The 27163-nt window shown below is 33.5% G+C and overlaps 1 protein-coding gene across 16 annotated transcripts in view; it reads left to right on the plus strand.

Moving 5' to 3' along the window:
• The window catches only part of Ralyl (RALY RNA binding protein like), a 733271-nt gene that overhangs the window by 346875 nt on the left and 359233 nt on the right, over positions 1 to 27163 (plus strand). The gene's annotated exons all lie outside the window — the stretch shown is intronic.

Consider the following 27163-nt stretch of genomic DNA (forward strand, 5'->3'; position numbering starts at 1 on the left):
GAATAGAATTCACTCATGTAGTTAGGGATCTTGAATACCATCCTTGTTCAGACACATGCAATAATCAGATTTGTACCAAATGTCCAAAGAATAAGATTGTATTTTTTCAAAGAAAAAAATGAATGTAGTTTGAAGTAAAATTAAAAGAAAATGAGAAAATATTTTTAATTATTGTACAGATAAAAATAAAAATTAGATTTTAATGAGATGTTTTTCTATGTGCAGAAAAATGCAATTAAGATATCAATGATTTCTTAATATATCTTTTGCCCTGTGCAGTTTTGTATTTCAAACTAACTATATAACATGAACTGCTGAATATATGACAGGTATCTCCCAGCAAAACTCTTGATTTTCCACACTACCAACATGTTTCACCTTTAAACTTCTCTCTCACAATTAATGAAACTCTTATTTATACAGTTTTTAAAATAAAAATCTAGGTATCACCTCTGATTTGTCTTTTCACCCTCCATCCCAAATATAATCCATCATCAAATTGTCTTATCAATGTATCTAAACCTAATCACCTTCTAATGTCCTGAGGGCCATCTCATGTGTGCCTCCATTTTATATCAGAGGACTGTTGAGCAAATTTCCCAACTCTTCCCTTTGCATTCTGGCCAGAATGCCTTGTTTTAAACATAAGGTAGAATACGTCATTAACCTGTTTTGAAACCTTTAAGACTTTTATATACAGAATATGAATTACATTCTACAGCAAATCTATGGTACCCAACAATGCCCTACACTGTCATATCGTTCAGCTTCTCTCCCTTCTTTTGTACCACTCATATAATGCTGGTCACCTTTAATGTGCCTCAAGCATTCCAAAATTATTCCTACTTTAGAGGTTTTGACTGGCTATTCCCTGTGGTAATTAGTTGCTCTTTGCTTTACCAGATTCTATTCTCAAAATTTACCTCCAGAGAGGCTCTTCCTGAATGACCTATCTAAAATAGTTTCCTATTCCTTTGCCTTCTGTGTACATTGTGTTACTCTGTTAAAAATATTTTCACAGTCCATATTACTTTCTGGATTATATATGTTAATTTGTTATTGCCTTTGTCATATCTACAAACTAAAGCCCAAGAAGCATGTGAAAGAATTATTGGGAAATCAAGTTAGAAGAGAGTTACCAACTTCTATAAGATAGTTAAGAAAAATGTTTGAGAAGGTATGAAATCCATTAAAGTATGAGTGAAATCGAAGGTAATAGTGTTGAGGAAAATAAATGTTTCATATAAGTTTCTGCACCCAAAAGAGTGATTACATACAAACTAAAGCTTTTATTTACATTTCTCCCTCTCATTTTTTTTTTTTGTACTTTAAAGAAAGGGAGTGCTCTGCAGTAGACATTGTGTGTTTTCAACTTTTGCTTTTTTGTTTTCCTTGATGTCTCCATTTTGCTAGGGCGGTTTTCTTTTTTTTTCTTTTTTTAAATTTCAAAATAGATTTTATTGCAGCCAAAACAGTAGAATTAATTGTACATAATAAACTATTTTATATATATACACATTTTAAGTTATAGGGAATAAAGTTTATTTTAGCAGATAATGTTAAACAAAATTAAAGTTGCATCCATTAGTAACATAACTCAACATCCTTAATTTGGTATAAGTATAACACATGTTCTTGCTTTCCTGTGTTCTGCTAAATCATCATACCTAAACTGTTTTATAAAATTGATATGCTGAAATTTAACTTTACTGTTTTCACTTATGCGCTGATTCCAAACAAAACTCTTCATAAGCTTCTTCAGTCTCTGGGTCCATCTCATCATCAGTATCATCCAAGAATGGATCACCAGTGCTAGGGGGATTTTCTAGCTTTTCCTCTTTATTTTCCTTTCTAAGTTGAAATTCTTATTTCAGAGACCCATTTCAGCCAATTTCAGGGAAAACTACACTTATGTCAAAATGCATTTACTTATTTGAGCTTTGAAAAATTGATCGTAAACATAAGGTCAATTAAAAGTTTGATTCACTTTTAAATGAATTATAGCCACATTTCTGTGGTCCTGTTCACTGTTACTATTCAGCTGATCACTATCTTTTTATAGAAGAATGTAATAGAGAAAAAGAAATATTCATACTAAAAATTTAGTGCCTTGCATGAACAAATCTAAAAGAAAAACATGATAACACTGTATTGCTTTACTTGGAGAGACACAGAGTTATATTGTAGCTATAATAAGGTACCATTTTTCATACTAAGGCATTCTTCTTGGAACCTTTCTTAGTTTTTTCTTCAGGATAATCTCTGGAGCATATATTTTAGAAAGCCATAATCACACCTTGTGATGAAATCCAAGTCAAAGACTTTATTCTTTTAGTTCCAACCCAGCTTATCCCTTTTTCTGTCTAATCTGAGTGATTTTTCATAAAAAGCAAGTGTTTTACAATTTAACCAATAACTGCTTTTCAGCTCCAGTGCCTGAATATACCCAGCTTTTCTTAAACCACATCACTAGAAATCCAGGCAAAGACCTGTCTTTCAACTTTTCCCTATAGGAATTTCCTCACTCAGTCAAATACTGAAAAAAAAACCTTTACTTTCCAAATGGTATGTGCACTTTGTGCTTTAAGTACTACACATTTGTTTTAGTGACTTGGGAATAATTTAGATTCAAGTAAATCAGTCACTTGCCTTTTGGATTTTTTGACTCTCAAATAAACCCTTTATGATTTCCAGCCCCCAGAAAATGATGAATACCCTTTATGTGAAGTGAGTTGATCATGGGTAAAAAATAGATATCACATGGAACTGATATTAGCTTCATGTACTACAACCTATGTTAGTATTCTCCTTTCTCTTTGGGGTGAGAAAGAATTAATATTAAACCATGCCCTGGGTTAGTACTTTACCTACATTTATTTTATTTTATTTTAAATAGTCCATATTCATGTATCATCTTCTGAAAGAACAACTTTTTCATTTTCACTATGTGTTTAAAAATCTTTCTATATAAATTAGTGGTTAAACATCAGTGCTACTAGGAAAAACTCAACATTCTAATATGAGTCCTTATAGTTGTATGAAATGTACAGATATAACATTAAAATAAGATTAGGTTATACATGTGATGAAAGTATCACTTATAAAATGACAAATAATATTAATAGCTGTTTTGATGTTTCAAGTAAAGGAGCCATGAAAAGCTTTTCACCTATGGAATAAAGTGCTACAGTGTCTTTTAGTGTGAAAGAATAACTCAGAAGTCAGATGGACGGATAAATGTGATATCAAGCTAAAAACAAGGACATATATTAGAGTCTACCGAAAGAATTCAAGTTTCAAATGATAGAGGTAAAAGAGGGAAAATAAGGAAAAGGAGGGAAGGTCAGTGATCAATGATTTAATAACTAATTGGCAGAGAGAAAGGGAAGGAGGGATAAAGAGAGAGAGAAGAAGGAGAGAAAGAGGGGGAGATGAAAGAGAGGAGAGAGAGGGAGGGAGGGAGAGAGAGAGAGAGAGAGAGAGAGAGAGAGAGAGAGGAGGGCCATCTAGGTTGGGTTGCAGTTATGGGCCTAAGAGGTAATGGAACTGGATCTGTGATCTTGGGAGGCAGAGAAGCCCAGGCAGAAATCTAAATCCACATCACAGCCTGTGAGGGCATGGAACAGGTGAACCTGCTGGTAAGACCTGTACACCCTCCCCTCCCCTTGACTAGGAACAATGTGCCCAGCCATATCCTGGAAACCCCACCTGCTTTTAGACCAGTAATCTTGAAATAAAACAAAAAGAAAACAATTTTCTTCACAGCTCTCTGATCCTCCAACTCCAAACTGTAGCTATCATGGTGCTATGGCTGGCTTGAATATGGTTTGCCAAGGGTCCATGTGTTAGCCTGGATCTCAGTTTGATACTCTAGATGTAGAGCAACTTTAATATGTGCAGCCAGGAGAAAGGAACAAGACTGCTCCTCTCCTATTTCCATAGCAGTCTCTTCCTCCTGCTCCAACATGCGCCATTTTGATGCCCTCTGCCACAAGGACCTTACCAAAGCCAAACTGGTGCCAATGCTCTGCCCTTGAACCTCCAAAACTGTGAGCTAAATAAATGTTTTCTCTATAAAATGATCCACCTTCAAGCATTTTGTTATACTAACAGAAAATGGACTAATATTTATAGCTTTCCTAAATTTTCTGTATTCATTGTATTTTTATACTATAGGATTCTTGTCTCCAACACTAAAGATTTCCACATTTCTAAGGCCATCTCCCCAAATATTTTCTATACTGACTCTAGTATATAAAAAATATATTTATGAGATCTTCAAAGAGATCTTCAAGAGCTGTTTTTTCTTTTTTATTTATATATTAATTGGTACATTTTAGATATACAGTACATTTGCATTTATCATTGGGTGTTTGTACCTGAACATGATGTATCTTAGTTCTTATTTTTTTCCCCATTACCTGTGCACCCTTACCCCACCACCCTTCCCTATTTACATAGACTTTGTTTCAATGTTTTTTTCTTCCACATGATTTTTCCTTTCCTTTCTTCCCTTTCCCCTTCCCCTCCTGCCACCCCTCCACCTTTGAACCTTTTCCTATTTCAAATTATCAGTTATTCATTTTAATCATTTTCATCCTTATTTACACTTTCAGTTTCTCACACTACTCTAGGAGCTGTTTTTTTCTACATCAATATGATCTGCTCAATGAATTATACAAGTAGTAGAGAAAATTTATCTTACCAGGTTTCATTGTCTGTCTTTCATAAAACTATTGGAATAGATAGACATGCTCCATAGACCACTTGGAAGTAAATCATTGTAGACTGGTCAGGATGATTCCATTGTCTGTAGTACACTTGAAAATCTGTGATCAAGAATCCCATTTGTCTATTGTATTAGACAATATTCTGGATATACCAACAGAAAAGTCTTTTCCCATGAAATTGTCATCCAATTTGGAGTTTCAGTTGTTAAAATAGGGATTTATTTTACAAATTTATTTATATAAAATTTATATAAAATGAGACATTACTTTAAATCCTACTTAAAATTTAAAGTGCATAGAGTAACTATGTTGATATTGGAGCACAACATACTTAAACTTTAATATGGATTTTAAAAGTTGATCACAGCCTAAGGTTTTGATTTTGTATCTCTTGGACATTTTATTCTTACTGTGTTAACACGGATTCCTAAATTATGTACCAGCTGGGCGTGTTGATGCATGCCTGTAATCCCAGCACTCAGGAGGCTGAGTCAGGAGGATCCCCGTGAATTCGAGGCCAGCCTGGGTTACATAGTGAATTCAAGGCCGTGGTGAACTATATAGTGAGACTCTGTCTCAAAAAAGCCAAAAACAAACAAACAAACAAACTAAATTGTATACCAGAACACAGAAGGAGACACCTTAAGTTATTTCATTGGTCCATGCATTTTATCAATATGGGGGAAATTTTGCCAAGTTTTCTTATAGGAAGTTATTTCTATTAAAAGTATGTAAAATAAAATTTAGAGTAATAATTTATGTTAGAGTTAGACTTCTATATTTATTATTCCAAAACAATTAAACAAAAAACCATATTTATCCAAATTTTGAGAGAGAGCACTGCAGATATTCTTTTGGATAAGAAACCCTGTCTCAAAAAAGTCAAAAACAAACTAGCAAACTAAATTGTATACCAGAACACAGAAGGAGACACCTTAAGTTATTTCATTGGTCCATGCATTTTATCAATATGAGGGAAATTTTGCCAAGTTTTCTCTCTCAAAATTTACAATGGATCCCTTTATCTACAGATGGTCTCCAGGATCTCCATTGAATCCCTGAAACTGCAGATCATACCAAACCCCATTTGCACTGGTTTTCTCTATGCACACATGCCTCTAATAAATTTAATTTATAAATTAGGTACACAAAGAGATTAAAATTTGATAATAAAATAAACTAATTATAACAATATTCTGTAGTGAAATTATTCACACTCATGCCTCTGATAAATTGAATTTAAAAATTAGGTACACAAGATTTAACATTTGATAATAAAATAAGCAAATTGTGACAATATTCTGTAATGAAATTATTTTAAAATTATGAATTTTTAAATTACAAATTGTAGTTAACTGTAGGTAATTGAAACTGTGGAAAGTGAAGTTCCTCAGAGGTGACCAGTACGTCCTAGACTGTGAGGTAGGCATTATTTTGAGTGTCTTCCTGGCTCTGTTCATATCCCATTTCTTTTAAAGTTTGTGCTTTTATCACTCTGTATGGAGAACTCTAGCACCTTTTGGTGGGATATAACCCATGCCTGGCTGTCTGCACAGGCAGGTTTCAAAATCACCTTCTCTTCATTTCCCCATTGCTGTCTCTTCTTATTCCCAGATCACATTGATTATTTGAGGAAATTTCCTTGATAAATACCTTTATATGTGTTTGGAGATTATGATAATTAAACGGAATTCAAATAAATAAATAGAGTGGAGAGATAGAGTTTTGGTATTGCAGTCTAACATGCATGTATCACAGTCTGTGTTGTGAGTTTCATACAGAAAAGGAAATGTGACCATAATTTAATTTATTTTCTCATGCATTTGCAGTTCTTAAGCACATATGCATCACCACATAAAAAGGATATTCTTTTATCCTTGGTTTCCTGCTAGTGAGAGGAAATAGAGGATTGCTAAATATTATGTGGAAAAGATAATTGATTGCCCTTTGACCCACATAATTTACAGATTTCCCCTCCCCCCAAATCAGAATCCAGCTATAAGGGTATTAATTTCTAAAAATGTTTGTAAAAGCAACATTTCCATAATGTAAAAATCCTTACAAAAATAGAACTCTATTTGGTTAATTGATTTAAATACAATTTAAATTTAAAGAAGATAAAATGCTAGCATGTCCTGTTCTTAATATTTCATTGAATTTGGATACTACATTTTGTTAGTGTTTGAAGTATTTACTAAAGTTTCAACTTCACTGTATTGAGGACTTTTTTTCCCATAAATTATCTGAAAGGTGAAAAAAACTTAAAAATGTTTTATACTCTCTTTGTAAAAGGTCACACAAAGCATCCTTTTCTACTAAAATATCAGCAGAGGTTAGAGACTAAGTTTAGATTAGTGCCAATTTTATATCTACTGATTACACTGGCTTGATTGCACTCATGTTATGAACATTTGTAATATCTTTATTTTAAGATAAGTTTACTCTTAAAAAGCTTGGAAAAGACAATTTATGAGCTTTAGAAGTCAGCTATTAATAGTAAGCAGAACTCAACACTAAAAGAAACTTATCTGTAAAAATAATTTTTTCTAAAACTTGTTTACAGATCCTAGTCTTCAAGAAGCCAAATCTAGTTAGAAAAAGCACATATAAATAGAGAATTAAATTTCTCTATTTATGAGAATTATCTTCAATCACATTATAAAATTTTCCAAATGTGGAAAGAATATAAAGTGGAAGGATGATGAATTCAGGTCTTCAATTAAATTGTTAAAGTAAATATGGTAAATATACTATTTAATTCTGTTCCTAAAGGAAGTAATGGAAATGTAGTGGAAGAAAGGAAGATACTGGAGAAAGATACTCAGTAAGGATAAGAAGATGAAAAGAATTAAATGCTTGTAACAGTGTGTCAAGCATGTCCTAAGAGTAATGGGGTTTTATCCCCAGCTACCATTTTGGATCTAGTGATCTGTGCAAAATACAAACCCAGTCATGCCACCCTCAGATTTTAGCGATTTCTTGTTGTGCTCACAAAGGAAAAAAACTGAAATATTTGCTGTGCCCATGGCCTATGATTTGTTTCTTGGTCATTTGTAGACTCACATTATAGATCATCTTTGCTCATTGTTCTATCTACTGTGATGTCTTTCAGTTCTTTGAAAGTGCGTATTCTTCCCCTATACAGTGCCTTTGCAATACAGTTTTGCCTGGAATGTCCATCCGTATCAAGCTGCATACCACCTCACTGCCGTACATGTTTAATCTCTTCACCTTGCTATTTATTCTCAGATCAAATTTCATGACTTAAGGTAAACCTACTTCAGTCCCACAAATCAAGCTGGAATGTTTTGCTTCTCTTTCTAACCGGTCAGATAATAGAATTTTTGTCAATTCTATTATCATATTTACCATTTTGTAATTGATATCTACCCATTCTCTCTCTAAACTGTAATTCACTTGAGTGTATTGACTATGTGTGTTTTATTTATATCTTTAGCCCCTGGTAGAGTGATAATTCTTCCATGGCAAAATCCAGTAAGTGGATGTTGGATGAATGGTTGGATACGTGGTTGGTTGGTTGAATGGATGGTGATTTGCTAAAGGGTTTTTATTTTCACTGAAAAGAGGATCGCAAGAAGAAGGAGGAAAGGAATAAGATGACAAAAGGAAGAGGAGGAAAAAATAGAAGAGACACTTATAAATTCCCTGAAAAGCAAACAGCTATAGTTTTGGTTTGCTGTTTGGGGAAGGCACTGTGATTGTATCTCCTTGATAAGGTGACTAAGTATTCAGTTCCCTTAAAAGTCAGAAACTCCAAGAGGTGGACCAAATTTTCTTTTTTCTAAATATAATTGTCTTTAATAAACATCAAAAGTTAACACATACTTACTTTATGCAAAGATTACAGTGAATGATACATTGTACAAAGAAATAATTTTATTCATGAAAATCTTCCTAAACATTTCTTAAAATGTCATTTATTGTTTTAGTAATAATCAGACAGTTGCACAGAATTTCATCACAATTAAAGCTTTTTAGTAGACATACTATCTTCTTTGATTTTGCTCAACAATGTTGAGCGATAAATAATATGAATATTTATGCCCATTCTGCTGTTTAGGAGCTAAGATAAACTTGCCGTCCATCACACAAACGATGGCCCAAGTTTTCAAACTTACATTTTCTTACCCTATTTTTTATTCTTGCCAATAATTTGTTCTGTATCAAGTGACCATGCACTTTATCATCCAAGTAAGAATTCTTTTAAGTGTACCAGAGATAAATGTCACTGATTATGGTGTGACATCAGACTTAAATCTTGACTTTACTGGACAAAGTGGAATATGTTGGCACTCTATCTACTTCATTGTACTTAAAACCTTGTCAAATGGGCCAGGGATTTAGCTCAGTGGTGCTGCTGCCTGCCTCGCAAGTGCAAGGTCCAGAGTTCTATCCCCGGTACCAAAAAACAAAAAACTTTTCAACTTATTTATTGTCTCCCATTGGATAACTATTTTAGAATTTAACAATAATGTTTTCTAGCTTTCATGTTAGAGAATCTGACACCATTATATAGTACTTTTTACTATGTAAATATATATTTTTCTTCACATAAAATTCAGCCAGGGCCCAGAGACAGAGAAGACAGTGGAGACTCTATTCTCCTAATTTTTCCAGAGATAAGACTCTAGAAAGCTAAAACTTTCAGTGGATGCCTCTGGTGGTCTCCCTCAGAAAGATGTCAAACCAGGGGATAGGTGAAAAAAGAGAGCAAAAAGAGAGAGAATGGTGTCCTCACAGTTTAGCAGTTCAAGCCAGAAAGTGATGCCCATCCCATCTGCTCCAGTTCCATGGACCTCGCCTTATGCAAATGGAACTGGACAGGTGTTCCTGCTTAGTAACCTGTAAACAGTAAGAAAATAATCTTTGTAGACAGTTTGCTTCTCTACCACATGTAATTGAGTAAACTTGAAGATACTCACTAATAATAAGTTTCTTCACCGATAAAATGGAAATGGTAATGCTTAGATCACAAGGTAAAATGTAGAACTGATATGATTTTCAGGCAGTAAAAATTTGTCTGCATATTGAAACATGCCCTGTGATAAAAATTTACACCTGGATATTTCAGCCTCTGAAATCATTCAAGTGCTATGGGAAATTGTCTGCATTTTTTGGCTGCACTGTTTTATACAGACATTGAATAAATGGTATAGGCAGGCCAAATGGTTGATCCTGTAAGGTAGCTGCTGAAAATAAAAAGATTAGTACAGGTGATTTAGGTGTGCTGGGAGCTGACTCTAGAGTAGTGGAGATTTAAAATTGCCATTAAAATAATGAGTGGGAATGGAGAAGTAATTCCAGTTGGACAAAGTTTTGTACCCGAATTCCTAATTCAGTCACGTAGAAGTAGAAAAAGGCTGTGGACAAGAAGCAGCTTTTACAAAAGAGTGAAGGGAAGTAGGGTTAATGCCAGGCTGTGAAGGATCTGGAATGTCATACTGCTGAATCCGAGTGTGAAGAAATACTTGAGGTACTGCACTTAGTGTAATGAAGGTTGGATTCAAAAGAAATTTTACATTTGTTACCATTCATTTGACTTATTGTCATTTTCTTCTTTATGTAATGTATCATTTAATGTATATATTATTTCCTGTTATTGAAATATTCATTCACTTATTCATCCATTAAACAATGTTTAAATTTGTGAGAACATCAACATAGGTGAAGTCTTCTAAAATTACATATCACACTCAGATATAGTCTACTTTTTATAAGCTGTTTGCTGAATTTTGTTTTTCATTGTTGTAGTACAAAAATTGTTGTTAAGTAACATGGTGCTTGTACTTTGTAATTTCTAGTGAACTATATGTAGCAATATATGCCTTTAGAGCAGTATTTCTCAAACTTGGCCAATTTGAAATTTTAGGCCTTTTATTAGAGACCTGCCCTGTGTGTTGTAGGATTCTCAGCAGCATCCCCACCATCCACTTGCAAGACAGCAGTAGCATCCCCTCCAGTTAGTACTAAGCAAAAAAGACATGTAGCTATTTTCATATATCTCTCAGAGGGTAAAGTTATCCCTAATTAAGAATTATTATTTTAGACTAATCACCAAAATACCAAAATGAACTACATTTATTTTCAGAAATGTGCCAATAATTTTAGAAAAGTAAATTACATGAAAACAATGCTTTGAGTTATTTTATGACTCATAATTTATAGTTACAATACATCTTTTCCAGGTGTTTAGAAGATAGAACTTGATTTTAAGCATTTCAGACAAATTGTAAAGTATTTATGACCATAACCCTCTGTTTGTATCACCAGTTTGTTTTAATCTTAAAAAACACAATCCCTCTATGATGTTGAAATCTCTTTTGTTTACTGATTTTAATTAAAAAATTGATTACAAAAGTCCTTCTCTTCACGTATTTAATATACTGCCTTTTAGAGATGTGATAGTTTTCCCATCAAATCCTTCCATTCAAACATGTCTAACACTACTAGAAATTATGAAGAAAAAGGAAGACCCATGAAGGTGTTAAGTAAAAAATACTGAATTCTGAGACGATTAATGCTCAATTGGTCTTTGAGTATATACTCTTCAACAATACCATTCAAATAATGTGTAAATAAAAGTAAGAATGTTGGCATCCCTAGTTGTTACCCTAACAAATGCATTGGTTCTACTGTTGTATTCTCTTGTTTCATTTTAGTAAGCATTATGCTTCTGCATACTCCTTCAAGTACAAATTAGACACCATGTCTGAACATCTAGTAAAGACAGATTGATTGACTGAGGGCCTCAGGAGAAATGATGAGCACAGATAATCATTTTGGACAATATATTCCACTGCAGAACCCATACAGGGCACAGAGCTTGTGGGGATTTCTAAGACATGAAAACTTTATAGAAAACATCTAAAGAATTCTTCAAGTAATAAAGCGCTTTTAATAAGGCACAATTATATGATTTGACCATTTGGACTGATGAAAAACAAGAAAAAATCGTTAGATTTTTCCCTCAGTGTCTAAAGGGCATAATCGTCGTCATACTTTCTCAACTTGATGGCTTAACAAACTTTTCGCTTCCTATAATGTAAATCAAAAGTTAATGTTTCATTTTATTTGAATATTAGCTGCAATAAGCAAATGAAAATATTGGAATTAGTAAATATTGGATTTTTCTTAATCTTCAAACTTATTCACCATTCCAACCTTCTTTCTTCATTAAGGAAATGTCAAATTCATCCGTATATTAAACATCCAATCTTCCAACACATTTTATATTGTATAGATATCCTAAATGGTCATCAGTTGCAGGATGATATATGCAGATAAACATATTTAGTTTCAAAAATCTATACACAAGCTTGAAGGATCTTCAGCAGTAGAAATGGAAACAAGTAGAAATGCAAGAATTAGTAATACGGTGCTCTTCAGTGCCAGTTACTTGTTTCTTCTTTTCTATGGTTAATATAAATATGTAACCATTCCATATGAATAACTTCTGGTAATAATATTTTTATTTATATGACATTTTCCCTCATCAGCCTTCTCAAAGAGGATTAAGGTACATGCTTTTACATCTTCCAAAAAATTATCTTTCCAAAATCTTTCATGGACATTACATAGTAGATTGAATTAATTCCTTTTTATAAATAATGAAATTCAAAAGTGTACGGAGTGTTAAATAGAGCATTTTTTCCTGAACACAAAAGTCTCCAAACTTCTTGTTAACATTTTTCAAAACTACTGAAAGTTATCCTTAATTGCACTATCAAAAGTGTACTTATTATATCTGGTAATTATTTAAGAAGTCTGTTTTCACCCTTCACTGTCATCAATTAATATTAAGAACAATATTCTGTGGTCTATAAAGCACAACACACATTTCAAGTTTTCAATAATTAAAGCTATTTAAAATGCTGTAAACAAATGCCAATTAGCAAACTTCTATGATGGAGTGAATTATAGATCTAACGATCTATCATCCAGAAAAATACATGGTTCCACTTGTGATAGAAAGCCTGGGGAATTTGCTTTATGTTTCTAAATTTGGTTATTTGACTCAGTCATTGAACCTAAATTAGGGAAAACGGTGGTAGGAAACTGTCATTCCCTTCAATGAGACTATCACTTGAAACTGAAGAACAACATTTATAAGGATCTTATTAGTTTCAACTTGTTATTTAACCCCTGGAACAAAGGAACACATAAAATAGGTAAAAGGTAAAAACTCAAGTTGCCCTTTAATGTAAGAACTAAAATATCTGAAAATCATGAGTGAACTGACTTCACAGTGCTATCCTGTGATGAACATTTATTCTTTCTACACTACATGTGGAACTGTTTTAAATGTTTACCAATACATGTGAAGTGCTAAACGGACTTTGAAACACAATGATTCTGGCAATATGGAATATAAAGTAAAATAAGATGATGGCTTTGGGGATATATTTTCATTGTGGAGTAGAATATCTATACATGAGAGTAGCGTGCACATGAAGATGCCAAATAAAATACAAATATGTAATATACATTTAATAACTATACCGTGCAAATTCAGTGTCATATAAAGATAAAATATTATAATTTTATTGAAGTAAACGTAAATTTTTTTCCTTAAATTCTTTCATTGGTACATTTTAGGTAAACAATAATTTACATTTATCATTGGGTGCTTGTACCTGTACATGATGTATCTTGGTACATATATTTTTCCCCATTACCTGTGCACCCTTCAACCCCTCCTCCCTTCCCTATTTACATAGACTTTGTTTCCATTTTTTTTTCTTTTCTCATAATTTTTCCTTTCCCTCCTTTCCTTTCCCCTTCCCCTCCCATCACCCTACCCCTTTGGATCGTTTCTTCCTGTTTCAAATTGTCAATTATTCATTTTAATTCTTATTTACACTTTCAGTTTCTCACACTAGAGAAACTATTCAGTATTTACACACGTGTGTCCTATTTATTTCACTTATGAGTATGGCCTCAATATGCATCCATTTGGCTACAAATGTCTCTAGTTTCTCATTGTTGATGGCTGAGTAGTACTCTATTTTATTTTTAAAAACCCCACATCTTCTTTATCCAGTTTCCAGTTGATGGGCACTTGGGCTGTTTCCAAGATTTAGCTATTACAAACTGTGCCACTATAAACATGAGTGCACATATAACGCTGTGGTATGATTCTTTTAATTCTTTAGGGAAGACCCAGCAGGGGAATAGCTGAGTCAAAAGGGACCTCTATCCCTAGTTCTTTGAGGTATCTCCATAGTGATTTCCACAGTGATTGCACCAGTCTGCACTCCCACCAACAATGGAGAAGGGCTCCTTTCTCCCCACACCCCCGCCAGGATTTGTTATTTGTTGATTTCTTGATAGCAGCCATTCTTTCTGGGGTAAGGAGGAATCTCAGTGTTGTTTTCATCTGCATGTCTCAAATGACCAGTGATGTTGAACATTTTTTCATATATTTGTTTGCTGCTTTTACTTCTTTGTCTGAGAAATGTCTGTTCATTTCGGATGCCCATTTTTGAATTGGGTTTTTGAATTTGGGGGGTCTGATACTTTTCAGTTCTTTATATATTCTAGGTAGTAGTCCTTTGTCTAAGGTACAGCTGCTAAAATTTTTTTCCCACATTGTAGGTTGTGTGGTAGCTCTGTTGGTTTCTCTTGCTGTGCAGAAGCTTTTTTAAAAAGATGAGATCCCAGTTATTGATTCTTTGTTCTAGTTTCTGTGCTACTGAGGTTTTGTTCATAAAGTCTTTTCCTATGCCAGTGTCTTCAAAAGTTCTACCTAACTTATTTTCCAGCAAGTTTAGTGTAGGAAACATAAATTCTTCGAGTACTTTTGGGATAAAATGTGTACCTATCAAGTTACATACAGTAGGAAGAGGAAATTTTATGGTAAAGTATTATATGATGTACAACACCAAGTGGTATAGGAATTTTTTTCAGTTTATTAGTACATTTTTATAGTATATAATGTTTACATTCCTTGTAGGAAGTTGGTACATGACACATCTAAATTACTTTTTTAAAGTCCTTTTCCTTCCCTCCCTCCCTCCTCCACTCATCCATTGTACCCCTAAGAAATTTTTTTTTAAAGATGCCATGTAATACAGTTTTCTGAAGAAGATATTTAGAAAATGTAGATTGTAGTATAAGTGTTTATCTATAAGTGCAAAAATTTGAATATTCTTGAGAAAATTCTTACATGCTACAATTGTTAAATTATTTGAACTGAAACTAGTGCACTGGAGTTGAAATTATCACTTCCTGTGTTTGTGAAAGTTGGAAGCTTAAAAGTGCAGGCTCTGGATTTGAGCTTCTGTTTTGGAATCCCAGTTCTCTGCATACCAGCTCTGTCACTGTGGGCATTACTAAAGGTCTCAGTGCTGCCCCCTTGTCTGTGAAATGAGAATAATTACAGTAGTGTCCAGGACATAAAATTGTGGTGAGGATTAAATATATCATTATGTATAAAATAGTTAGAACACTGCCTGGGGAATATGAAGTGTCATAAAATCCAAAGAGAAATAAAAGGGCTAGGTGTCCTATGAAGTCCAATTATTTAATGCATATTTGAATTTATATGTATATGTGTGCTATTTATTCTATGTGTTGCATTGTTTTTATACTTTTTAGTTAAAACTTTCTTTTGTTTATTTCATAATTTATATTCAATTTATGAGCTGTTGGTTTATATATTATAGATACTTGACTCTTTGTGTGGTAATGTTCTGGACATTGAAACAGGTATTTATGTAAATTATACTTTGTATTTCTTTCCAGATAATCTTAGGTCCACAGATCAGTAAGTTCATTCATCTACCCCTCCTTTTGTGTCATACTTGACATTAATTTTAATTTTTATATATTTTATTTAATTTCTTACCTTTTTATTCTGCAGATTTTCAAGCATACTTACAGTGAACTGTATAATGAAACAAGTGGACACATGAACCCATCTTAGCAAATGTCAATATACAGCCTTTTTTTGTCTACTTTATCCATTTTCTCCCCAGCCTCTGGATTGTTTTGAAGCAAATACCATATGTTATATTATCTAACCTGCAACAATTTCAGCATATTTACACATCTACATATATAATGAAAATTTATTTAAAGAAAACATAGTCACAATGTAATGACCTCACTGAATATAACTGTTAAAGTCCCTTAATAATAATCAAGTAACATTCCTGTTTTCAAAATTCCTTCCCTTATAGGTGTTTATTAATTTCTTTGAAATGGACTCCTTAAAAGATACAGAGATTGAAATGTATTAATAAAGTCCCTTAAATCTCTTGATTTATAGTTTATCCTAACATATTCCCTGCCTCTTCTTGCATTGTTTCCTGAAAATGCATTTCATTCTGACCCAGTTGAAAGAACTGGGTCAATTTGTCTTTTACGGTTTCAGAAGATCTGCAATTTGATGACTGCATCATTGTGGTATTATCTAAGATACTTCCCTATTCCTTGTATCTCCTGGAAATTATCAGTTACACTTGATATATGATCAGGTTTAGGTGGAATTTTTAAAAGATTTCCTCATAGTGATTGTATGAATTTCATCAGGAGGTACACCCTTCTGTGATACTTGACAGCCACTAAATATGGTAATCTACTCTATTCTATTTTCTCTGTTTATTTGCTGGAATTATTCTAAAAAGATAAATATTTTTCATCATGTATTTTGTTACTGTGAGTTATGATTGTATAGGAAAAAAGAGGTAACTTGCTGATTCTTTCCCTTTATACTAGTGTTCAAAATAGTAAAGTGCTTGAGTAGTGTTCTTGAACGACTAAAAATGAGTTTTTAAAAACACTTGTAATTTTATTACATCAAGTGTTAATCATAGTTTATCTATTTCAGTCCCTTGTAATTATCTCAGTTAATGATAAAATTATCTTGGCACAAGAGTCACATTGTTTTCTGGGTCATTGTGATAAAACTCTAGTAGTGTTTTATAGTTGCTTTTATTTATATGGTAAAATGTTCCTGAATCATAATTTCCCGACCCATACTGGGTATCATCCAGTTCTCCACAGAGCCCTATACCATTCCCATAGAAATGGGAAATGTTATTCAGACCTAACGTTCTACATACTAAGGATACTCATAACCTTATCAGTGTTTTATCTATTTCTCCTTCCTAATTGGCAGAAATCTCACTTCTCAGTGACACTATTGTAGCTGTTCATTTGGTTACCCCACAGTGCATATAGAAAAGTCTAAGAAAACCAGTTCCATCCACACCAATACTGTTAGGATATCTATAAAGAGTTAAATAGTTATTGATTTGAGGGTTGCTTTTTTTCCCATGGAGACTGTTTCACTAGGAAGGAACAACAAAATCATGTTAAAACTCACTTGACATGATTCTTCTTTGTAGTGTTATATCATCAAGTATATACAGTGTTATAACATTTGATTATTAGAGTTGATTTTCCTTAATTTAATTTTCTTTACAATTATGTATGATTCATGATCCCCAAATCAAATTAAATATAAGATATATCAGAGGCAGAGAAAAATAGTAGCTGAGATCCCCCAGTGACCCAACAGTTTGAACAGCTATTCAAGCACCAAAGTGCCTTCACAAGAATCAAGGAGACCAGATAAGAGACCGTTGTGCCTGGCTTTAGGACTAAAACAAAACAAAACAAAAGAAAGAAAAAGTGCAATCAAGAAGACAGAGAAAAAGCAGCTTTCAGTATTACTGTTCCTCTCAATCCAGTCAATGTGGAGAGAGATGACTCCCACGTGGGGGAGAAAGAAGGGGTTAAGTCCCGGCATTAGACTGGAACCCAATACCAGGAACACAGCAGTGAAATCCAGTGCCAAGGAGAGTCTCATGATCTTTATCCCCAGACCAATACCTGCTGACAGAGCCATTGAAACTGCATTAGCTGGGCATCTAACTGCCTCCGCCACCCTCCTCCAACGTCAGGTAGCAGAAATAGGAGTTAGACAATACAGGGGAGCAGGGCAAGAAAAATATCGCAGGACTTTGCCTTAGATCTCAGAGCCAAGCCTGTTTGGTGAAATCTGGTGCCTGGCAAACAACCAGAGGCCTGATACATAGGCCAGAGCCTGCAGAGCCCTAGATCTACCCTGGTATCAGATACAGAACTGCATGCTTGTAGGACAGATTCAAGTCTTGGCCTGCATCATCACCAGCCTTGGAGTGTGCATAGTGTACCCTACTCCCAATCCCCCAGATTGTTCAGGTCCTTGTGACTGTGAGACCAGCTTGTCATTAGCCTTGGTGGCCATGACACTCTCTCTACCACCCATCCCCCACCTAGACCAGTACTTGCAGATAAAGCATCTAGTCTGGCCTTGGCTCTGGGCACAGACCTGCAGCCTGGTGAGTGGACTAGTGTTTTGGCCTGCATAACCACTTCCTATGGTATCAGTTTGGATGAACCTCAAGACTCAGCACATCCTTGCAGCTTTGAGACAGGTAGAACCCAGCTTAGCAACAGGCTTGTTGGCCAAGAGACTGCCTTCACCAACAGTACTCTCTGACAGCATAACATAGACTCCATTCACTGACAGTAGGACCAGGTAATTGGCCCAGGACTTTACCGTAGATCTCATTGCATGCAGGTGAAATCTAACGCTGGACAGATCCTAGTGGCCCTCATCTCCAGCTGTTACTTATAAATGGAGCCTCAAGAACAGCATCAGATCTTGGTAGGGAAATGTGGCCCAATCTACTGGATTGCTCTTCTGCCCAGCACCACCTGTGACTGTTTGCTGTATATTTGGGCCATGAGTCAGCCTCAGCAGTAGGCAGCACATGGCAGCATGAGCCTTCAACCTGTTCTAGCACTGCGTTTGTCATGGCAAGATGTGTTGTCAGAGTGTTACACAGCTTCGCAGCTTTAGTGGCCACAGGTGCAGCTTAGGAACCTAGGACTGGTCCCACGAAAATGATTCAGCTAGATTTGAACAGAATTGCACATTACCTGATGATAGTCCAGTGACATGAATGTGGGGTCTTGGCCTACTCCCTCAGAGAGAGGGGTGGGGATAGATTACCCCTCTTTTCATACTCCCACAGTTGATTCTGTATAACAGAAAAACATGGAATCGGGACGAAACTAAACTTGAATCAACCTCTAGTGCTGAAACAGGGAAAACACACCAACAGTGGATTCATGACACAAGTGGATATAGGGCACCATCTAGTGCTGAAATAACAGAAGTGATTACAAGGCTGAGACAAAAATTTTGCTGCTTGGAATTTCTGGAAAGACAGACATGCAAAGAGTAGAATAAATATCTAAGCCTTCAGTGCCCGGATGATATTGCACACCCAGCATAAAAATCTTCCAGGAAACAATGGCTTCAACTAATAGTTAAAATAAAGTTCCAGAACACAGAGTAATCAGTATGAATGACCTCTGAGATGCAGAATTTAAAACAGCTACTTTAAGAAAAATCAACAAGCCTGAAGAACATACAACCAAACTCAATTCACTAAGAAACATAGTTAATAGAGATGTGGAGGGAATTTTTTAAAATAGACAAAAATCTTTAAGTGGAAAAAGTACAGTAAGCAAAACTTAAAACACAACAGAAGGCTTCAGTAACAGAATAGATCAAACAAAAAATAATTAGTGAGTTTGCAGACAGGGTTTTGCAGATAGAGGAGAAAAAAGAATGAAGAAAGCCTATAGGAACTTGGAGGCAACATCAAAAGAGGAAGTTTCAGATATTTGAGTTGAGGAATCTAAAAATGACAAAAGTATAAAAAACTTACCAAACGGATAAAACAAGACAGGTTATTATGTGCAGGGGCACATATCTGTGAGCCCAGCAGTTGGGGAGGTTGAGGCAGGAGGATCACAAGCTTACTTCTCACCTGGGCCACTTAGCAATACCTTGTCTCAAAATATAAATACATACATATGTACATAGCTTGATGATGGAGCTCAGTGGTAACGTGCCCTTGTGTTTGATTCCTAGTACTGTAAAAATGCTAATACTAATAACTGTACTACTACTACTACTAATAATAATAATAATAACAACAACAACAGTCACAAAACATTTCCCAAACTAGAAAAGGATACAAATAATGAGGTGCAGGAAGGTAAAAAATCACCAGTGTCTGTCTCAACCAAGATGTGAAAGACAGAGAAAACTCTCAAGATACCAAGAATAATAACAAATTTCTAAGTTTGCCTCCCAGCAGACTTCTCAGTGTAAATCTTATAGGCAGGAGCTACAATAGAGATAGAAAACAACTTAGAAAGTGGAGGCAGAAGACCTTACCCATCAATAATTACCTTAGGTATCAGTGAATTGAATTGCCTAAGTAAAAGACAAGAATGATAAATGGAAAAAAGAAAGACTCATATGTTGCTTACAAAACTTTCACTTCACTTTCAAGGACATGATAAATAGAAAATGAAAGGAAGGAATACTATATTTCATGGAAAGAGAATACAAAAGAAAGCAAGATTACATCAGATAAAATAGACTTTAAATAAAAAACTAACATCAGAAAAGGACACTTTCTATATAACAGTAAAGGGGTCAATTCAACAGGAGGAAATAATAATTTTAAATGAAAAAAACGAGAGTCAAACTCCAGTACAACAACAGTAGAGGGCTTTAACACCACACTTTCAATAATGGATAGCTCGTCCAGCCAGAAAATAAGCAAAAAAAAAGACAGTATTAAATTGTACCCTGGACCAAAAGGACATAACAAATGTACAGAAGATTTTGTGCACAGTTACAGAATGTATGTTCTCATCAATACAGGGAACATTCCCCAGGATGTGATAGGCCACCAAAAAAATCTCAATAAATGTTTTTAAATGTTGGAATTCTATTGAGTATCATTTCTTAGCATATGCAGTAAAACATGGAATCAGTAATAAGAAAAATCTTGGCAACTGTTTAAATACATGGACATAATGTATCTTACATTATAAAAAACATGAAGGAAGAATTAAATTTTAAAATTTCTTAAAACAGCCAGGCATGGTGGTGAACATCTGTAATAACTGCCCTTGAGAGACTGAGGCAGGAGGTTCACAAATTTAAGGTTATCCTGGGTTACTTATTGAGACCTTGTCTCAAAAATCCAAAAATAAAAGCCAAAATAAACTCTTAAGAAAGCAAGAAAATAGAGAAACAGTATATCAATCCAAATGGGATACAACAAAAGAAATAATGAAAAAATTTAACAACACATCAAAAGAGAATGATCGCAAAAAAATAACCTTTTCCTGAAACTCAAAGAACTAGAAAAATAAGAACAAACTAAATTCCAAATTAGAAGAAAAGAAATAAAAATAAGCACAGTAGAAAATACCTGAGAGAATAAAAAATAATGCAAAAGACCAACAAAATAAGAACTGTTTCTTCAAACAGATAAAAGTTGATGATCTCTTAGCTGGACTAAGAAAATGAGAGGAAAGACCCAAGTAAATAAAAGCACATTATACCTGACACACAAAAATACAAAGGATCATTGGAGATTATTTTGAGCAGTTGTATGCAAACAGATTTGGTAACCTAGAACAAATGGACAAATTCTGGAACAAATACATCTTACCATGATTAAATCCTAATAAAACAGAAAATCTGAAGAGCCAATAAAAATTAAGGACGTTGGAAAGCATTAAGGACATTGGAAAACAAGTATGTACTGCATATTCCAAAAAGCCAGAAGAAAGGATATTAAAAGTTTTCATCATCTAGAAATAATAGGCCTATTTAACCCTGAGGTAAACATTACACAATATATGCACATATCGAAACATTACATAGTACCCTGTTAATATGTATAATTTTTATGTTTTATATATCAAATTTTAAAAAAAACCTTAAAGCTACAGGTCAAAATCCTTGATAAAAATAGATGCATAAATACTCAACAAAGTACTAGCAAACCAAATTCAACAGTACATTAAAGATAGTCACTATGGGAAGCTGAGAAAGGTAGATTCCAAGTTAGGGCCCAGCCTGGGAAGTTTAGCAAAAATGGGAGGGTAGAGCACTGGGGATGCAGCTCAGTGCAAAAGCCTTGAGTTTGATCCCGAGTAGAAAAACAAATAAACAAACCCCAAAACAAAAATATATCAACAAAAGAAGGGCAAAAACCCATATGATCATCTCAGTATATGGAGAAAAGACATTTGATAAAATTATTTAATAAAATTCAACATTGTTTTATGATTAAAATGTTTAAAAATTAGGTATAAAAGGGAAGTTCTTTAATATATTAAAGGCCTATATAATAGACCAATAGCTAATATTGTAGCGGGGGTAAGAGCAGAGCTGGAGGCTTTCTATTTATGATTTGGAACAAGACATAAATGTTGACTTTCACAATCTTTATTCAACATAGGGCTGAAAATCCAAGCTGGAGGATTAACACCCAGGAAAGGCAGTAAAGGGTATCCACACTAGAAAAGAGGACATCAAACTTTCAGTTTGAAGATGATATGATGCTATACATAGAAAACCTCAAATATTCAACAACAGCAACAACAAAAACCTAATAAAACTAATTAGAAAAGTCAGTAAAGTGGCAGGATATAAAAACAACACACAAAAATCAATATCACTATTATATACCAATATCTGGCTGTTAGAAATAGAAATCAAGAAATCAATCTCATTTACAACAAAAAAGGTAACATATCCAGAAATAAATTTAACTAAAAAGGAAAAAGATCTCTACTATAAAATGTTGATGGATAAAATTGAGGAAGACATAAGAAAATGTAAATACATGTGTTCATTGATTAGAAGAATCAACGTTGTTAAAATGACCATATTTCCTGAAGTAATCTACAGATTCAATGGGATTCCTATCAAAATGCCAGTTATATTCTTCAGAGAACTAGAAAAAAGTGATGCTAAATGATGAAAACCCCAAATACCCAAAGCTATATCTGACTGCAAAAAGAACAAAATAAGAAGCATTATACTGGCTTCAAAATGTAGTTCAAAGCTGTAATAATCAAAACAACATGGTAATTGGCATAAAAACAAACAAATACATCAATGGAACAGAATAGATTCTAGAAGTAAAGCCACACAGCTTTACCTAACTATTGCTTGACAGAGGTGCTAAGAACACACACTTGAGAAAAGACAGGTTTTGTTTTTTGTTTTCAATAAATGGTACTGGGATCTTTTAGCAATTATAAAATTCAACTCTAAATTAATGAGAAACTTAAATGAAAGATCTGAAACAATGCAAGTACTAGAAGAATACAGGATATACTTCAGGACATAGGAATGGGTGAGGAATTTTGGACAAGATCCCAAAAGCAAGGAAGCAAAAGTAAATATGAACAAGATTACATTAAACTAAAAGGATTCTGCACAGCAAAGAAAACAGTCATCAGAATGAACACACATTGTATAGACTAGAAGAAGTGTTTGTACACTATACTTCTGACAAGGGGTTAATATTCAGAGTGTATAAACAATTCAAAAACTTTATAGCCAAAAAAAGAGAGAAAAAGAAAAAGAAAGGAAGAAAAGTGGGCAACAGATTACTAGTAGTTACAATAGCAGGTCAGATTGATTGACTTTGGCATCTGCCTAGGAATTGGTATAGCATACTTCTAGGAATGTTTGGCTAGGTCATGAAGGTGTAAATGAGTTCTATGTGTGGTCCCTTGCCCTTTCCTCTCTGGAACTATTCTCTTGCTCTGCTCTCTGGCTGCCATGAAGTTATCAGCATTCTTCCACCCTGCCTTTCAACCAAGTTTCTGCCTTGGACCATGCCAACTGTGGACTGAATAATCTGAATCATGAGCAAATTTGAAGTTATTTCTTTAATTGTGTCAGGTATTGTGCTCCAGCAACAGGAAAGCTAACATAAGATCTAAAGTATTTCTCAAGAGAACACAAAGAAATGGCCAGTGGATGTATGAAAAAAATTTCCATCATCACAACTCATTGAGAAATGAAAACTAGTAAGAGTAGCTATTATCAAAAAGAGAAAAAGTAATTAAGTATTTACTGGTGAAGATGTGAAGAAAATGAAACACTTTTACACTGCTGCTGGAAATATAAATTAGGATAGTCATTGTGGAAGAGTATGGAGGTTTTTAAAATACATAATAATAGAATTACCATACGATCCAACAAACCCACTACTGGGTATATACTAAAGGAAATGAAATCAATATGTGGAAGTGACATCTGCACTTTCCCAGTTTATTACACCACTTTTACAATAGCCAAGAAATGGGAGCAACTTAACTTTCTATCAACTAAAGATAGAAAATGTGGTGTATATATACAAAATTAAATACTTATCAGCCATAAAAAATGAAATCCTGTCACATGTGACAACACGATATAACTGGACATCATTATATTAAGTAAAATACGCCAAGCAAGGAAAGGCAGACATAACATGATCTCACTCATATATGGGATATTAACACACTGATGTCATAGAAATTGAGAGTGAAATGGTGGTTGCTAGAGGCTGAGGAGAATAGTGAAAAGGGAGGAATTGGAAAAAGTAATAAGTAGGTTAATACGTTAAGGTTGATAGGAGTAAAAATTTCTCTTGTGCTGTTACACAGTAGGGTGACTATAGATAGCATTTGGGTATGGCATACCTCAAAAAGCTAAAAGAATTGATTTTGACCTTTTCTGCATCAATAAATTATGAATATTTGAGGATATAGATTTTTTAACATGATTATACAATGTGTGCATGTATTTAAACATCGCATGGTAATCCATTAATATGAACAATTTTTATGTATCATTTTTAAGTAAATTTTTTTAAAATATAAACTTTAGCTTTTATCTTTATTCCCTCAACCTTTTCTTCACTCTGCCTCATTTGCAAAGATTTTAAAAATACTATATATCATCTGTCTCTCTATTCAATGTATTTCTTATCAGATTACTCTCCATTTTAGTACATCATGATGTACTAAATATACCTTTATCTGTTACATTTTTACTCACTGATATATTCATTTGATAATTCCATATCATTGAGATATTCTTTTGCTTTTTATAGCTGCATAGAATTGCATTGTATAGATGTGCCATAGACCATTGTTTACTCAACAAAGCCTCTGAAATGGGAATTGAGCTGTTACTGATCTTTCCCTATAATAAATTGCACTGCAATAAGTAGCCTCATGAATGTGCTGATTCATAATTTGCCCAAGGATAGATATCTAGAAAAGAGAGTGGCAGGGAATTGAGGCTGAGGAACAGGTCAAGGATCAAGTAATAAAAGCATATTACATTTTGCTAGATATTTCCAAATATCCATTCAGTTTTGCGTGGCATCTTGCAAAGTTTAATTCCATATAGACCAACTAAAAGTGAGTATTTCAAAAATTTTTACTTTTCCCCCATCATTTGATGAGTGGTATTTAATGTACAGTTGTTTAATTGTATTTCTCTTATTATGAGTTGTGTAAATTCCAGTATTTTTCTATACATCATTTTAGTTTTTATTTTGCTTCTGGCATTTTAATAATAATTGACTGTTACCTTTTTATTCTTGCTCCAAAAATCATTTTTCTGAAACATTTTTTCATTCTTAGGTTCTAAAAGAATTCACTTTTTTCTTTCATAAATTTTTATGTTTTGTATTATGGTTCTGCTCTATTTGGAATTTATTGTCTTGGATAATATAAAGATTTGATCCAGTTTTATCACAAAACATTTTAATATCCAGATATGATTATCACTTATTTTAAGAATCATACTTTGCCTCAATAAGTCTAAATAAGTTTAAATCAATCTATAAGGTTTTATAAATTTCTCTAAGTGAATGGTTCTAGTTTTGGATATTCCCTGTTGGCTCATTGGTCTAATTCAGAATGTGTCAATATAAAATTTTTCTTTTAATTGGAGAAGATTGTGTTTCACATCTCTTCTGATGTTTAACATCATCTTCCTCAATGTTCTCCCTTTTCAGAATGTCCTGTCCATATTTATTAAATTATTTGAACAAATGAATTTTTATTCAGATTTTTAGATACAAAAAAATACTGTAGTCTTACTGAGTTTGCTTTATATTCATAAGTGAACATAAAGCATTAAAATTTTTGTGATGTTGGAATATATATATTTCCAGATCTACTCTTATATCTTTTGTCTGTGTTTTATGGCTTAATTCTTGTATGCTATTCCTACAGATCTCTTATTGCTTCTGTTTTAATACAGTATTTTCACTTTGTTAGTATGCATGGAGTCCTTTCTCTCATTACATATTTTTTTCTGACTGAATCATATAACTGATTTTTTTTTATAGAAAAATGTTATTTTTTTTCTTTTCGGGTAACATATGATATAGTTTACATATTCTATCTTTATTAAGTAATCATATTGATATTTCTTGGTGATCCAAGAATATAATTTTATGAGCAAATAATGTTTCAATTTCTAATTATTGTGCTTTTAGCATCAAATTATGTTAATTGATAATTCCCAGGAAACTTAAATATTAGTAAAAATACTGATAATGCCTGTGTTACTCTTGCTTTTGTTATATAGTTTCTTTATTCTCATATTAACATTCTGTCTTGGAGACCCTGTGTGTGTGTGCACACACATGCTGTTACTGTGTAAGAGAGATGCCTAATGGAGGAGAGAAATGAATTCTTAGATAAATATATACTGAAAATTTTCAAACATTTTAAGCACCTATGGAGATGATTATAGGACTTTTCAACTATACTAATGTGATATATTACTGTGAATTAATGAAGTTACTAATACTCAATCACTTTTACATTAGTAAAATAAACCTAACTTGATCATAATGTGTTTGTCATTGTGCTGCTAAATTCTGTTAACAATTCTAGAATTTAGCTTGTTTACATTGATATTTAAGTGAGTTTAATTGGTTGTTTGCTTTTTTTGAGAGTGTTATATTCTGTGAGTTATATGAATTTGGAACTATTTTTTTCTATTCTTTGAATAGTTCGGGTAGGTTTGGGGTTATTTACTCATTAGTAATTCAGTATGATACTATTGGAAACCAACTGTGTCTGGCTATTTTAATAAGGATGAGTAGAAAGGAGAATAAGAATGGTCTGGAGCAGAGGGGATAAGTAAAGAGAGAAAGAGAGAGGAGAAGTAGAGGAGAGAAGGAAATGGAAGTAGAGGAAGGAAAGGGAGATGAGGGGATAGGATAGGATTATCAGTAAAGCAAAGTTAACAAACATTTTTTTCCCAGCATATTTTTTGGTTTAAAATGATAATACTGTGACATAATTTTAAATTCAGCATCACTTAAATCAAGATTTAGCTATAGTTTTGGAATGAAAAAATCATCCCATTTAATTGTGCTAGATGAATATAGTATAAATAAGAGAGGAAATTGAGATGAAAGTAATTGAGGAATTTCTTCTCTGTAAGATGACTTTTGACTTGAAATATTAATTAAAGACTTGGTAGAGTTGGTAGGTCAGGCACATTTTAG

This window comes from Heterocephalus glaber, unplaced genomic scaffold (assembly GCF_053883595.1).
Source record: "Heterocephalus glaber isolate CG9 unplaced genomic scaffold, H.glaber_assembly_v1.0 deba00001553, whole genome shotgun sequence".
NCBI lineage: Eukaryota > Metazoa > Chordata > Mammalia > Rodentia > Bathyergidae > Heterocephalus > Heterocephalus glaber.